Source organism: Saccostrea echinata, unplaced genomic scaffold (genome assembly GCF_033153115.1).
Source record: "Saccostrea echinata isolate AGI-Se365-2 ecotype Australia unplaced genomic scaffold, CSIRO_AGI_Sech_v1 ptg000023l, whole genome shotgun sequence".
NCBI lineage: Eukaryota > Metazoa > Mollusca > Bivalvia > Ostreida > Ostreidae > Saccostrea > Saccostrea echinata.
In genome coordinates, this window is record NW_026889772.1 from 1,606,481 (window position 1) to 1,621,761 (window position 15,281).

The window sequence follows — 15,281 nt, forward strand, 5'->3', positions numbered from 1 at the left end:
TGGGATGGGGGTAGTACAACAAGTCGAGGTCAGATTATTTATTTTCTTCCCAGTGAAAGAAAGATTGTTTATTGCCATAATCCCCGTTATAATCAAAGTAGGGATACTTTAAATATTGTACAGAAATTACACAATTAAAGGAGTTAGGGGCAGGGAGGGGGGGGTCCTCTCTCCTATAGCTTCTGACATGTATTCTTTTAAGCTTTTAAGTAAGCATGCATGATCGCCAGTTTTTCTTAATTTTTTTCTGGCACCCCCCTTCTTAAAATACGAGATCGTGTAAGGCCCAGGCATGTTCAATGAACAAGTGAACGTCAGCATGTGCATATATAGGGCCTAGAAAGTTAATTAGTCCCCACTTTTATGAGAGTCCCACTCAATATCAAATGTGTCCGACTTACGAACGAATTTCGATGTTGGTGGTTCATCACATCTGAATGCTAGATCTTTGCGAGCTCTTTCGGACAAGACCAAATAACATAGAGTATACAGATGAATGTGGTCTGCATGCGTAAAGGAAAACGAGAGGTGTCCGACTCACGATCACTTTACCCTACAAGAGAACAATGATTCTCTATATTCGACCATGCTTAGTGCTTTAATTAAAATATACAAATGTATATATTTGGAATTAATTAATGCATTGTACTGAAGAGAATTGTCATAAAATTTTCTAATCAATACCAATATAATATAATCTTGATTTTTTATATATATATTTATTTATATAATATGGAAATCTTCCATGTTCAAAATTTGCACTTTTCCTTTCTTATCAGCTTATGAACACTTGAAATAAAATTTACAAAACTTTAAATGTTACGAATTTTAAAAATTTGAAGACTTGCAAGAAACTTTTTTGAAAGGCGCCCGATTTTTTATAATCTTAAATATAACTGGCATGACTAATAAACGATAAATTTAATGTTTGTTTGCCCTCTCCCGACTAGGGGTAAAAAAAAATGGGTCCCAAGAAGTGGGGAAGTTTTTTTCCCAAGAAAAAACATACATATTGACGGGATGAGAAAATTCAGGAATAAAAAAAAAACGTTTCCTGGAGGTTAAAAAAGTTTTGAGTTGGGCCATTTTCAGCAAGTCGGTCGGGAGAGGGCAAATGATTTTTTTTTTTTTTGATTTACGGTCAACTCGTACCCAAACCGACTCGTACCCAAACCGAGTCGAACCCAAGGAGTCAACTCGTACCCAGAACTGTTACTTACATATATAGAGGATATTCAATGTTTTGTAGATGAATATGGAATTTATTTCACGAGTGGGACAGGATTTTTTGATATTTTCACGAGTGCGAAGCACGAGTGAAAATATCAAAAAATCCTGTCTCACGAGTGAAATAAATTCCATATATATTCATCTACAAAACATTGAATTTTCTGTTTATTACATTTTCTTTGATTTTCCATTTGACTCTGTCTTTTCGTAACAGGGTGTCATAGGCTATGACGTCATAGTTGAGCGGTTGAGACGTCATATGATAGCTATAAGCGATTGCGAGATTGTAAAACGGATTTTTAACAACATATTTGGAGAAACTTTGGTAGTTTTAGTCTCTATCAAGACGGTTTAGTTACTATCTCTATCTTATGACAGGCCAGAAATTATCTTTTTACCTACTTTGATATCCTTTCACACTGTGAGAGAATATCACTTTGGTATCCTTTCACACTGTGAGAGAATATCACTTTTATCAATAAATAAATCACAGTATTTCACTATTGAAAATGTAATAAACAGTGTTATACTATATACAAATGTATGTACAATAGAGTATGTACAAAATGTAGGTACGAGTTGACTGGATACCTTTTTTTTACGTTGGCCTGGTGATTTTAAATTTCCCGCGCACGCGATAATCTCGTCCGGGTATGCAGATTACAGGGCCGTAATCCCCCCACTGCAAATTGATTTGCTTCCTGTATTTTGACTATAAATGATGATAATGGAAAATACATTTATTGAGAATTTTTTATGAAGTGATATGAAAAAGTTTTCCCAAAAGCCTTGTTTTCAACGCATCAACATATCCTCAATCCGGGCCTTTTGAGCGTGCATTGCATGGTGGTCCAGAAAGTGGATCTTCGGGTAAGTTTTCCCAGTGTTCAATGATGACCCATTGCCTGTTGGGATTGATGCCGGGGCAGAGACGACGTGAGAAAGAACCGAGAGACACAAAATGTCACTGTAAATTTGTGTTCTAGGCCGAGAATATCGTCAATCTTAACTTCCGCTTTGTGTCGAATGTATTCGTAAAATAAAAATGGAGGTCAGTGTCCGATTAGACCGTTGTCATGGCGGTGTACCAGTGAAAACTGTCGCTAGTGCTCAGAGTCGCTCTAAAAATAGAAATCCCAAGCGGTAGCCTTGCAATTCGCCACTCGTATAATTATACCCAAAGATAGTTAAAACCACGTAATATAGATGTTATTGGTGTTTAAAATGAAACATTTTGAAGCAAAAAAAGTTATAACACTCTTGAACAATTCTGTTTTATTCAATATTTACTTCAAAAATCCTGAAAATAATTGTATGGTCATTTCTTAATTGACATCGCGATCGGCATGTGGGCTTCGTTTATCTTCATCTCTTACGTGAGAAGTTGGACAATTTGACTAATTAAATTAAATATTTAGACAGTTTATAACCTCTTATTGAAAAAGGCAACAACAGAATCGTACGAGGAATTATATTTTGAATCGTCGAGATCGGCATCCAACTTTTATTAGGCAATATAGGCAACCGCATACGAATCGGCATGTATTATGATTTGTAAAGTCGATTTATTGTAAGTAAGACAGTGTTTTAAAAGATAAAATAAGAATAATTATCTTATTTTATTAGCGATAAGTTCATTGTAAGCACGAATAAATTTAAATCTTGATCACACAAGTCTAATGCTAATTCGAAACAAAGTTGTGACGCGAATTTCCTCTATTGTGTTTATAACACTAAAAAGCACTGACTTTTTTTTATATAATTTAGGACTACTGGTGATTTTATTAAATTAAAATTCTCTGCAATTAATTATGAATTTAAAGCAGTTTTTCATCATATTTTGTGGTTATAGAAGGATTCCCTTCGACTAATTTTCATTAATATATCCCAACTCAGTATCTACATGTATGATAACTGATGATGAATCATTAGATGACCACTTTGTACAAGTATAATATTAATTATCCATCAAAGTTATGTATGTAAGTTGATAATATGTGTTTTGACTGAATTCATTTTACATTTCTAAGTATGGTCATCATGTCTATAGATATCTGGCTTTGTTCAGTTATGATATAGGCATTGGAGACATTCATTAAACTAAATAAGTAGATACAATGTCAGTGAATTATTGTTAGGGTGGGGATGGGGAGTTTAACCTTCTTTACAGTCAATTATTAAACTTCAGTCTGAAGTTTATGAACCTCAGGGTCCACACTGAATATATAAGCTAAGGAAATATATAACCAGATAATATGTTGTAAAATCAGCTTGTACGTGCATTACAATGCTGGACAAGTCACCCCTAAGACAGCTCTCCTGTAGAACAATTCACATTGACAATCACCTTTGATTCAAAGAACTTGGCCACTGTTTGGACAATTTTCCACCTTCTCAGACAACTCGAGCGCTTTGTAGCTATTTTATGCTACACTTAAAGCAAAATAGATTACATCATTTTATTGTGATTCATGGATGACCTCCTTTTCATTCTGAAGTTATATGTCAAGACTACATACTATGAATAATGGATTTGATGAACATTTGATATCCAGACCAATATTGTTTATTTAAAACAGCTTAATTTAACAAAGCGACATTTTGATTGTAAAATTTCTGTTAGAAACATGGTGCTTAAGATGATAATTTATTACAACCAATGTCTTAAAAGTAGAAATCAAAAGCAGGGAAAAAAAGTAAAAGAAAGGGCACAAAAAGAATACAGATACAATAAATAAATTTTCCCTGAAAATGTAAAATGTTAATAATTAAATGGTTCGATGCAGTCTCTTCTCCCATAAATTGTTAAATCTGATGCACTTAATCAAACTGATGATGGGAGTCATTATCCAGTAGTTTAACTGTAGTGTTATTCCTAATTTAATAATTAAATTACTTTTTTTTCACTACAACATTTGTTTGTATTCTTAGTACCTGTATTTAAGATTACAGGGGTATATTGATTAAAATGAGATTATCTTTATGAGGTAGTAACATTTTTGAAAATTCTCTCCTCATATCAATCCCTACTTTAGATGAATGCAAGAGTATTTTATATCAGATTGATATTTAAAAATAGAGAATTTTGTCCAATTAGGAATTGAACACCTTAATTAATTAAAGCTTCTTATGTCTTATTTGTCTCAGTTCACCCAGCTGAAAATGAGTACCGGTATACTGAAAGTTGGAAGTAATAGACCTCTGATGATCTATGTCCCTTCCATAGGGAGTCTCTAACTCTATGATCTTCATCTGCTTAGCACAAAAGAAACTGGTTATGAATCACCAGCCCTATGTCAGCCCCTTACCTTGAAAAAATTTAAACTGTTGAAAACATCCAAAAGAATATTTTTATTTTAATTTAATAGTAGAAATATTTGTGGAGGTCAGGTGGGTTCGATAGCTCAGTTGGTAAAACTTCTGACTGGAGATTCAGGGGGCCCGGGTTTGAATCCCTGTCTGGTCTGTCAGATTTTTCTCCTTTCCTGTTACATATTTAAGAAAAAAATATATCAAGAAATAGCAGAGCCACAGTTAGTCATACTGATTTGCAAACATCATCAGGTACCACTACCAGTAGTATGGATTCAACTCTGTTCAGATCATGCCCAGGATGGTAGGTGCATATGAAAGATCTCATAGAGGAATATACAGGAAAATTCAGGATTTTTTTTTTTAAATATTCTTATCATATTGGGTGCCAAATGTAACAGGTGGTGAAAAATCAAGTTTCAAGAGGGACTCAACCCAGGGTCTTTGGCATACATGTACCATGGCTCTAACCACTGAGCAAGTGAGACCCCATATATTGACCAACTTTCACACATCTTTTAAACCGAGACATTATTAACATCAGGACTATAAGTGATATTAAATAATATGCAAGCATCCTCAAGTAGGGCAGTTTGAATATATCTCCAGGGTAGAGTTGGAGTGGCAATATTCTTGAAGAATAAAAGCTTTATTCAGGAATATGTCAGAAAAATCTTCTCTCAAACTGAAAAGCAGGGCCATGATAAGTGGTAACAATATGAGAGCATTCTCAGACAATGCAGATTCAATTCTTTTTAAATTATGGCCCATGGGGATTGTAGGGCTACAATAAGGGATCGTTCATCTAATGTGAAGATAGGATATAAAGTAATGAGGTAAAGGATAATTTTAGATCTCTTTTATATGGACAAGTATTTGCTAGGAAGATAACCTATAACCTTAACCTTCCTAGCAAGTGTTTGTTAGGAAGATAACCTTAAATCTTGTTTGCAAGTATCCTTATATAATGCAGATTAAAGTTTGCTCAAATCATGACCCCCGAGGATAGACTGGGAGCCCAATAAAGGATCAAAGTTTATATCAGCACTGGTGTATTTTGGAAAGTAGGTCAAAGTTCAAAGGTCTTGAGATCAGTAAACCAGGTATTCTACAAAAGCCATTCTCCCAAGTAATATGTAAGCCTAATATCAAGTCAGCCAGTAACACTTCTCTAGTTCTCTCAGTTCTGAGGCTTATGTATTATTATGGCGTAGGCATCCCAGGTTAAAGTTTTAGGAGCAGATTTCTTTTCAAGTACCTCTATGCCGTATATTGATCAGAGTGTAGGGAAGATGCTTGAAGTATATTTCATTGTACCAGTCAAGTTTCAGATACTGCAATTTCAGCTGAAGAATGACAAGGTTAATGTTTTTGGAGCAGGCTGAAGTTTTTAAAGCAGGTCTCATTTCCAAGTAACACTAATTTTAAGACCTATATTGACAAAACTTGCATGGATGATACATTTATTGATGCACACTACCAGATGAGCGACTAGGTTAAAGTTTTTGGAGCAGTTTCTTTCTAAAGTGACTTTAAGCCCTATGCTAACCAACTTTGCACTGAAGATACATTTATTGATGCACACTACCAGAGTTGCTTCAGAGGCTGAATTTGACCTACATTTTCCAGATGAGTAATTAGGTTAAAGTTTATTTAGCAGGTCCATTACCAAGAAACTATAAGGCCTATCTGAACCTAACTTGCATGGATGATGCATCAAGGGATGAACACCCTCAAACTTCTAGATGACCTTTCCCCAGATCTTGTTTTCAAAATGAATTTGGTATAAAATTATTAAAATCAATTTGCTATTGTATGAAATATTTTAATTAATTTTTTTTTTCGTATTTCGATCAACAACCACAGTGCAGAATGTCTGTCTTACTAAGATAAAAGATGGTTGCAATTTTAAAGTTTTCACTCTAAAATACATGCTAATAAATATTTAGATGTTTTAATAGGCTAGGTGTAGCAGAGTTCAGCATTCATAAAACATAAAATGCAATTTAAGAAGATGAGCGAGCAAAATGACGATGGTGTGACAAATACGAAGGTGAAAAATTAAATCTCAATTATAACAAAATTCTCCTTGATATTTCATCAAACATTAACATATACTATATGTAAAATCTCCAAAATTTACAGAAAATCTCACAAAGATTGTAATTATTTGTCTAGGAGTAGCAAATACATACCATAGAGGGCAAAAATGCTGATCATTTCTTCATACTCTAACACAATTTTTTCATATGAGTGGGTCTTCACTCCTTTGTAGCTCACCTGAGCTGAAGGATCAAGTGAGCTTTTCTGATCTAATTAAGAGTGTTTGGTGTTTGTTTGTTGTTTAACATCCCTCTTGAGAATTTCTCACTCATATTGAGAAGCCACCACTTGCTGATGGAGGGCTGCAAATTTATACCTATACTAGGCACTCAGGGCCATTGAGCATGGAGGGATCTTTTTCGTGCCAACACTTACTGTGACACGGGACCTCGGTTTATATGGTCTCGTCCGAAGGACTGGTCTCCACATCCCGCAGTGGATTTGAACCCGTGACCCTTATACTGTGACTCTGGAGCAAGCACTCTAACCACTAGGCCATGCGGGCGACCCAGTGTTTGTCGTCTGGTGTCTGTAAACTTTTCACATTTTCGACTTATTCTCCAGAACCACTGGACCAATTTCAACCAAACTTGCCACGAAGCATCCTTGGGTAAAGGGTATTCAAGTTTTTTCAGAAGAAGTGCCATGCTTTCTTTCAAGGAGAGATAGTTAAGAATTCATGAAAATTTGGTGCCATTTTTTAAAAAATCTTCTCAAGAACCACTTGGCCAGAGAAGTTGAAACTTATGTGAGAGCTTCATTACAAAGTGTACTAGATTCAAGTTTGTTCATATCATATGCCCCTCAAGGGTAGGACGGGACCACAACAGGCTAGGGGTCAAAGTTTTACATAGGAATATGTAGGAAATATCTAAGAAATCTTCTTAAGAACAGCAAAGCCATGATAAGTCATATTAATATACTGTAGACTCAAGTTTATTCATATCATGACCCTCAAGGGTAGGGCGGGGCCACAACAGGGGGTCAAAGTTTTACATAGAATATATAGAAAATATCTAAAGAAGTCTTCTCAAGAACAGCAAAGCCATGATCAGTCATATTAATATAGAAGCATCCTCAGGTAGTGTAGATTCAAGTCTGTTCATATCATGCCCCGTGGGGGTAGGGCGGGGCCACAACAGGGTGTCAAAGTTTTACACAGGAAGATACAGGAAATATCTTTAAAAAATCATCTCTCACGATCTGCAAAGCCATTGTTAGTCATATTAATACAGAAGCATTCTCAGGTAGTGTAGATTCACATTTGTTTTGAACATTTTCAGCTCCTTCTTTTGTACCCCAAAACCTATTTCATCCAGATTTCAATGGGTGAAGGGGTACAAAAATAGTGAATTTCAGTGTCCCTGCTCTGGGGGGAGGAGGGGGGGGGCAAAATTAGTGCTATCTTTAAAAATTATCCTTTTTCACTCCCAGACAGCAAGCAGTCAAACTGTTGGCATAATTGTAATAAGCATTGAGCCCCTACTAAAATTTTCAATTTCTTGGCCCCTAGATCAGGAGTTCTATTGTTAGGGCAGGGCTCTATAGATATTGAAAATGCGTAAATTCTCTAAATGTTTTCTCTGCCCCTTAGAGAATCAGTGGAAGCTCAGAAATGGTACAAAAATTGTTTATGACCTGAGGGTGTGTCATGACCTTGACCAAGTGCCATTCCTGCAAGTTCAAGGTCACTGGCAGAAAAAGCATAAAATTCTTGTTTAGACTATAACTTTGGACATTTCATTTTAATATATTCTTTTCACTATATGTTATTAATACAATTCTGTGTCATGCTTAATTCATCTGGATCTTTGTGTGTGCGTGTGTGTGTGTGTATGTTTACCCGTATAATTGTAATGCATATATTCACTCAGTTCATTGTATTTGTAACCTTGATTCTTGTATAGAGAGGGTATTTATAGGCATTGCCTGTTGTCCAATCTATTCCGTATTCTGAATAAATATTGTTTAAATCAAGTATCCTACGTGTAACAGATAACGGTGCCAGATTATAAATCATCATATTAGTAACAGGTATCAGATTATTAGGCAAACTACTGGTAATTGCTACCAGATGATTAAAAAAATATACCTATAACAAGTATGAGATTACAAAACATTCTATATGTAACAGGTATTAGATTATAAGGCACCCTACCTGTAATAGGTGCCAAATTGTAAAACACCATGTTGGTTTCAGGTATCAGATAATAGAGCACCCTATCTGTAACAGGTGCCAGATTATGAAGCAACTTATTGTTGTCAAGTAATAGATATTTAACAACCGTATTGGTTACAGGTGTAGATTTGTGAGCACCCCTATTGGTTACAGGAATGAAATCATTAAGTTCTCTAATGTCAGATACCAGATTATATCAAAGCATATTACATTTACATGTAACTGGTACAAGATTATAAGGCACCCCATCTGTTACAGGTACAGATAATAAAGCACCTTGCCTGTTACATGTATCAGATTGTAAGTCATCTAGGTTGATCCAACCATTAAGAGGTACCTAATTATAGAGCACCATACTTATAACAGGTACAAGATCATAAGAAACTTGTAATGAAGGCATCTGCTTGTAACTGGTGCCAGATTACTAAGCAATCTAACAGGTAACAAATTAATACTAGATCAAAATATACAAGGCACGAGAGAATAAAGTAACAAACAAAGAATCATAAATGCACTTTACTGTAAAGCACCTTTTTGTTACAGCCGTAGCGTAGGCTAAAAATTCGAATGAATATGGATTGTTATAATTATACATGTACTACATGTATTAAAGTAAAAAACTATATTTCATCGTTTCATTTACCGGTAGATTAATTATTCATGCAATTAATTGGATTATATATTGTGTAGATTTCTGGCATGCATATATCTGGTTATAAGGGAAAATGGGTGAAAAGTCGTATCCTCAAAAATTCAGTTAATCGGTAATTGATCGGTTCAAAAAATTATATTTGTTTTAAACCGTTAAAGTGCCTATACCTTTATGAGAGTTATTGAGTAGCGTTTTAAAAAATGAATATAACAATGGCATAATATTTTCTAATTTACACTAGGTGTGGTTTTATTATATTCTTTCACTTCAAAGTAAACTGCATTGATTTCCAATTATTTAAATTGTTACCAACCTGCTAACGTGAAACTAAACCGTTCTGATAATTTTTGAAGAGCGACCGAAATCGCCGATAACTTATTTAAATTAATTATTTTTCGGATTATTTTTTTATCTATAATAATTAAACTACACTTGCATTATCTATCTGAAATCAAACTTGAATCCATTTGAATTTTTTATAAAGTTGTTACAGACCGTAAAATAATAGTTTCTGATACAATATGGAAAGAGCCATTTTGAAGAGCACTAGCGACTCAAATCACTGATGCTCATAACTAATTCAAAATAATTATTTTCCCGAATATTTTCATGTAGAATTATTAAACTACACTTAGATTATCTATTTCAAATGAAACCGGCATCAAATTCCACTTTTTACTGGTTTTACAGACGATAAATATGTTAGTTCTGATAAATTCTGAAATCGCCATTTTAAAGAGCGACTCAAATCACTGATGCTCATAACTAATTCAAAATAATTATTTTCCCGAATATTTTCATGTAGAATTATTAAACTACACTTAGATTATCTATTTCAAATGAAACCGGCATCAAATTCCACTTTTTACTGGTTTTACAGATGATAAATATGTTAGTTCTGATAAATTCTGAAATCGCCATTTTGAAGAGCGACTCAAATCACTGATGCTCATAACTAATTCAAAATAATTATTTTCCCGAATATTTTCATGTAGAATTATTAAACTACACTTAGATTATCTATTTCAAATGAAACCGGCATCAAATTCCACTTTTTACTGGTTTTACAGACGATAAATATGTTAGTTCTGATAAATTCTGAAATCGCCATTTTAAAGAGCGACTCAAATCACTGATGCTCATAACTAATTCAAAATAATTATTTTCCCGAATATTTTCATGTAGAATTATTAAACTACACTTAGATTATCTATTTCAAATGAAACCGGCATCAAATTCCACTTTTTACTGGTTTTACAGATGATAAATATGTTAGTTCTGATAAATTCTGAAATCGCCATTTTGAAGAGCGACTCAAATCACTGATGCTCATAACTAATTCAAAATAATTATTTTCCCGAATATTTTCATGTAGAATTATTAAACTACACTTAGATTATCTATTTCAAATGAAACCGGCATCAAATTCCACTTTTTACTGGTTTTACAGACGATAAATATGTTAGTTCTGATAAATTCTGAAATCGCCATTTTGAAGAGCGACTCAAATCACTGATGCTCATAACTAATTCAAAATAATTATTTTCCCGAATATTTTCATGTAGAATTATTAAACTACACTTAGATAATCTATTTCAAATCAATGCGGCATCAAATTCCACTTTTTACTGGTTTTACAGGCGATAAATAAGTCAGTCTGGATAAATTCTGAAATCGCCATTTTGAAGAGCGACTCAAATCACTGATGCTCATAACTAATTCAAAATAATTATTTTCCCGAATATTTTCATGTAGAATTATTAAACTACACTTAGATTATCTATTTCAAATGAAACCGGCATCAAATTCCACTTTTTACTGGTTTTACAGACGATAAATATGTTAGTTCTGATAAATTCTGAAATCGCCATTTTAAAGAGCGACTCAAATCACTGATGCTCATAACTAATTCAAAATAATTATTTTCCCGAATATTTTCATGTAGAATTATTAAACTATACTTAGATAATCTATTTCAAATCAATGCGGCATCAAATTCCACTTTTTACTGGTTTTACAGGCGATAAATAAGTCAGTCTGGATAAATTCTGAAATCGCCATTTTGAAGAGCGACTCAAATCACTGATGCTCATAACTAATTCAAAATAATTATTTTCCCGAATATTTTCATGTAGAATTATTAAACTACACTTAGATTATCTATTTCAAATGAAACCGGCATCAAATTCCACTTTTTACTGGTTTTACAGACGATAAATATGTTAGTTCTGATAAATTCTGAAATCGCCATTTTAAAGAGCGACTCAAATCACTGATGCTCATAACTAATTCAAAATAATTATTTTCCCGAATATTTTCATGTAGAATTATTAAACTACACTTAGATAATCTATTTCAAATCAATGCGGCATCAAATTCCACTTTTTACTGGTTTTACAGACGATAAATATGTTAGTTCTGATAAATTCTGAAATCGCCATTTTAAAGAGCGACTCAAATCACTGATGCTCATAACTAATTCAAAATAATTATTTTCCCGAATATTTTCATGTAGAATTATTAAACTACACTTAGATTATCTATTTCAAATGAAACCGGCATCAAATTCCACTTTTTACTGGTTTTACAGACGATAAATATGTTAGTTCTGATAAATTCTGAAATCGCCATTTTAAAGAGCGACTCAAATCACTGATGCTCATAACTAATTCAAAATAATTATTTTCCCGAATATTTTCATGTAGAATTATTAAACTACACTTAGATAATCTATTTCAAATCAATGCGGCATCAAATTCCACTTTTTACTGGTTTTACAGGCGATAAATAAGTCAGTCTGGATAAATTCTGAAATCGCCATTTTGAAGAGCGACTCAAATCACTGATGCTCATAACTAATTCAAAATAATTATTTTCCCGAATATTTTCATGTAGAATTATTAAACTACACTTAGATTATCTATTTCAAATGAAACCGGCATCAAATTCCACTTTTTACTGGTTTTACAGACGATAAATATGTTAGTTCTGATAAATTCTGAAATCGCCATTTGGAAGAGCGACTCAAATCACTGATGCTCATAACTAATTCAAAATAATTATTTTCCCGAATATTTTCATGTAGAATTATTAAACTGCACTTAGATAATCTATTTCAAATCAATGCGGCATCAAATTCCACTTTTTACTGGTTTTACAGGCGATAAATAAGTCAGTCTGGATAAATTCTGAAATCGCCATTTTGAAGAGCGACTCAAATCACTGATGCTCATAACTAATTCAAAATAATTATTTTCCCGAATATTTTCATGTAGAATTATTAAACTACACTTAGATAATCTATTTCAAATCAATGCGGCATCAAATTCCACTTTTTACTGGTTTTACAGGCGATAAATAAGTCAGTCTGGATAAATTCTGAAATCGCCATTTTGAAGAGCGACTCAAATCACTGATGCTCATAACTAATTCAAAATAATTATTTTCCCGAATATTTTCATGTAGAATTATTAAACTACACTTCGATTTTCTTTTTGAAGCTAAACCTGCATCCATTTTAATTTCCTTAAGTTGGTACAGACCGTGAACTAGTAGCTTCTGATGGATTTCTGACGAGCGACAGAAATCACCGATGCTCATAATTTATTCATAATAATTATTATTCGAATTTTTTTCTCTAGAATTATTAAACTAATCTTTTATCATCTACTCTTTGTCATAACTGCATCCAATTTTTTAAGTTGTTAGAGATGGAAATATAATTCTGGTAGGTTATGAAACCCCCTTTTGAAGAGCGACCGAATAACTAAATAAATTTAAAATAACGTTTTCCGATTTTTTCCCTAGAAATATTGAACTACACTCAGATAATCTACTTTAAATCAAAACTGCATCCCGTTTTACTATTTAATGTTGTAACAGAAGGCATACTAGTCGGTTCGTTTAAAACAATTGAACATGAAACCGTAATTTTGAAGTGCGACTGGAATCACCGACGCTCTTGATTTGTTTAAGATAATGTTTCTTCAATTCTTCATATTCAGATTTATTAAACTCAAAATTTATATCAGCTACATAAAATTAAAACCACATCCATTTTTTTTTTAACTTTTTCTTATCATTTCGCTGGACAAGTGGCCAACCACCCTAAACGTATTTAAAATTATTATGTCGTCATTATTTATTTGTTCAGAATTAGTTTCCCGTCATTTAATTTATCTGTTAAATAAAAAATAGGTCGAAATGAGATAAGAATTATCACTTTATATTCTGGTGAAATACAGGTATGTATGGTTCATTGAAGACAAAATACAAGTGTATATAATGAAGTGGTTATAAAAACACACTTCACACCTTTGGTAAAAATTGACCACGAGGAGCTGTGTTTGTGAGTTATTAACATACATGTACAGGTAATTGTTGACACCTGTCTAAGATAACGCCCTGGGCATGGTTCACACCTGTTGAAACAAATGACTGAGAGATTGTTAACCGTAGCATGTTTTCCCCCCTTCTTTTCCTTTTAAATATATATTCAATTTACAAAATTTTTAATTAAATTTGAAGTCGTTTATTTTCTTTTAGAAAATAAATAGATTTTAGAAATCTAAAACATCATTTAATAATCCTATGCGAAGAAAATTAAATATTAAGTTTTAAATAACATATATAATTGTTTTGCATACTTTTAGGATTAAAATGAATAAATAAAACACGAAAAGCTAAGACTGCGGATACTATTACCGTGGATTTATAACCAGTAGAGCACCGCTTTGATTTGAAGCGACTAAAATCCCCAGGCATGCGCAGAGGCCAGTGATTTGAGTCGCTCTTTTCCCTATATATTCTATTTAGAGCGACCCTGAGCACTAGCGACAGAAATCACGGTTACAGCGGTAATATTCCATGAAACTTGATTTTTCACCGAGACGGGACTAAAATAAACTGCATGAAAACCAAATGTTTACACATAGATTGTGTACAAAGTAGATGGAGAGTTGAGAGGGGTGAGACACACCCATCCCAATGAATCAATAAATGGCATAAATTTCTGTTAAATTTTAAAAGTTCCAAATTGTTAATATTTTTTTCCCCAAAAGCGGGCACTGGAAGTTAATGTAAATATAGAATATGTGTATGTATAAAAATAAAATGTTATACGTGCACGTACTCTATATTTACATTAACTTCCATTGCCTGAGTCACAAAAGAATAAGACAACATTTGGCAACATGAGCTAAGTAATTAAGCTCTTGAACTGATTTTTTAACAAGTGAAAACAACATATTTATAAGAAATTTTTTTATCAGAATTAATGAATTAATAGTTAAGACAATTATTATACAACATTTATTTGAATTAACCAAATAAAGCTAGATTTCTCTAGGGTTCTTTTGAGTTCTTTAGGATTCTCTGTTTAGTAGGTCGAGCGGTTAAGACGAGCAAACCCATGCATATTAAGAACTGTACGCATGTGGCAGTCAGGCAGGTTTGATCACCAGTGGCCAGATTGCTCAGTTGGTAGAGCAATTAGGGGGCCTGGGTTAAAATCATGGTCACATTTTTCTTACTATAATGCCAGTTACATGAGTATATAAGCTTTATAAACCTACAAGAAAAGCACCAAAACACACTAAACGCATATATGCATATAGGAGCTATATAATTAAGGTAAACAGCACACACTAGGAATTAGCAAAACAGTAGGATTTTATTTAACATGTTTAAGAAATGAATTTCAATTTTTGAAAATTCTTGAGGATATCATGCCGGCATATTTGGTTAGCACCTAATGAAATTTTGCAGGCGTGAAGCATTAATTGTTTATGTATATTTATAATAATT

At 33.2% G+C, this 15,281-nt stretch overlaps 1 protein-coding gene across 7 annotated transcripts in view; it reads left to right on the forward strand.

Annotated features, from left to right (window-relative positions):
• Positions 1 to 2,052: 2,052 nt before the first annotated feature.
• LOC133191045 (zinc finger protein 143-like) overlaps positions 2,053 to 15,281 on the forward strand; it is a 31,254-nt gene continuing 18,025 nt past the window's right edge. For 3 of the 7 annotated variants that reach the window (XM_061326710.1, XM_061326713.1, XM_061326711.1), the window contains exon 1: positions 2,127 to 2,281. The gene's annotated coding sequence lies outside the window, so the exon portion shown is untranslated. Of the gene's footprint in view, positions 2,101 to 2,123; positions 2,313 to 15,281 lie in introns of those variants that run through there. The other 4 variants (XM_061326706.1, XM_061326708.1, XM_061326707.1 and 1 more) reach the window with 4 other exon arrangements.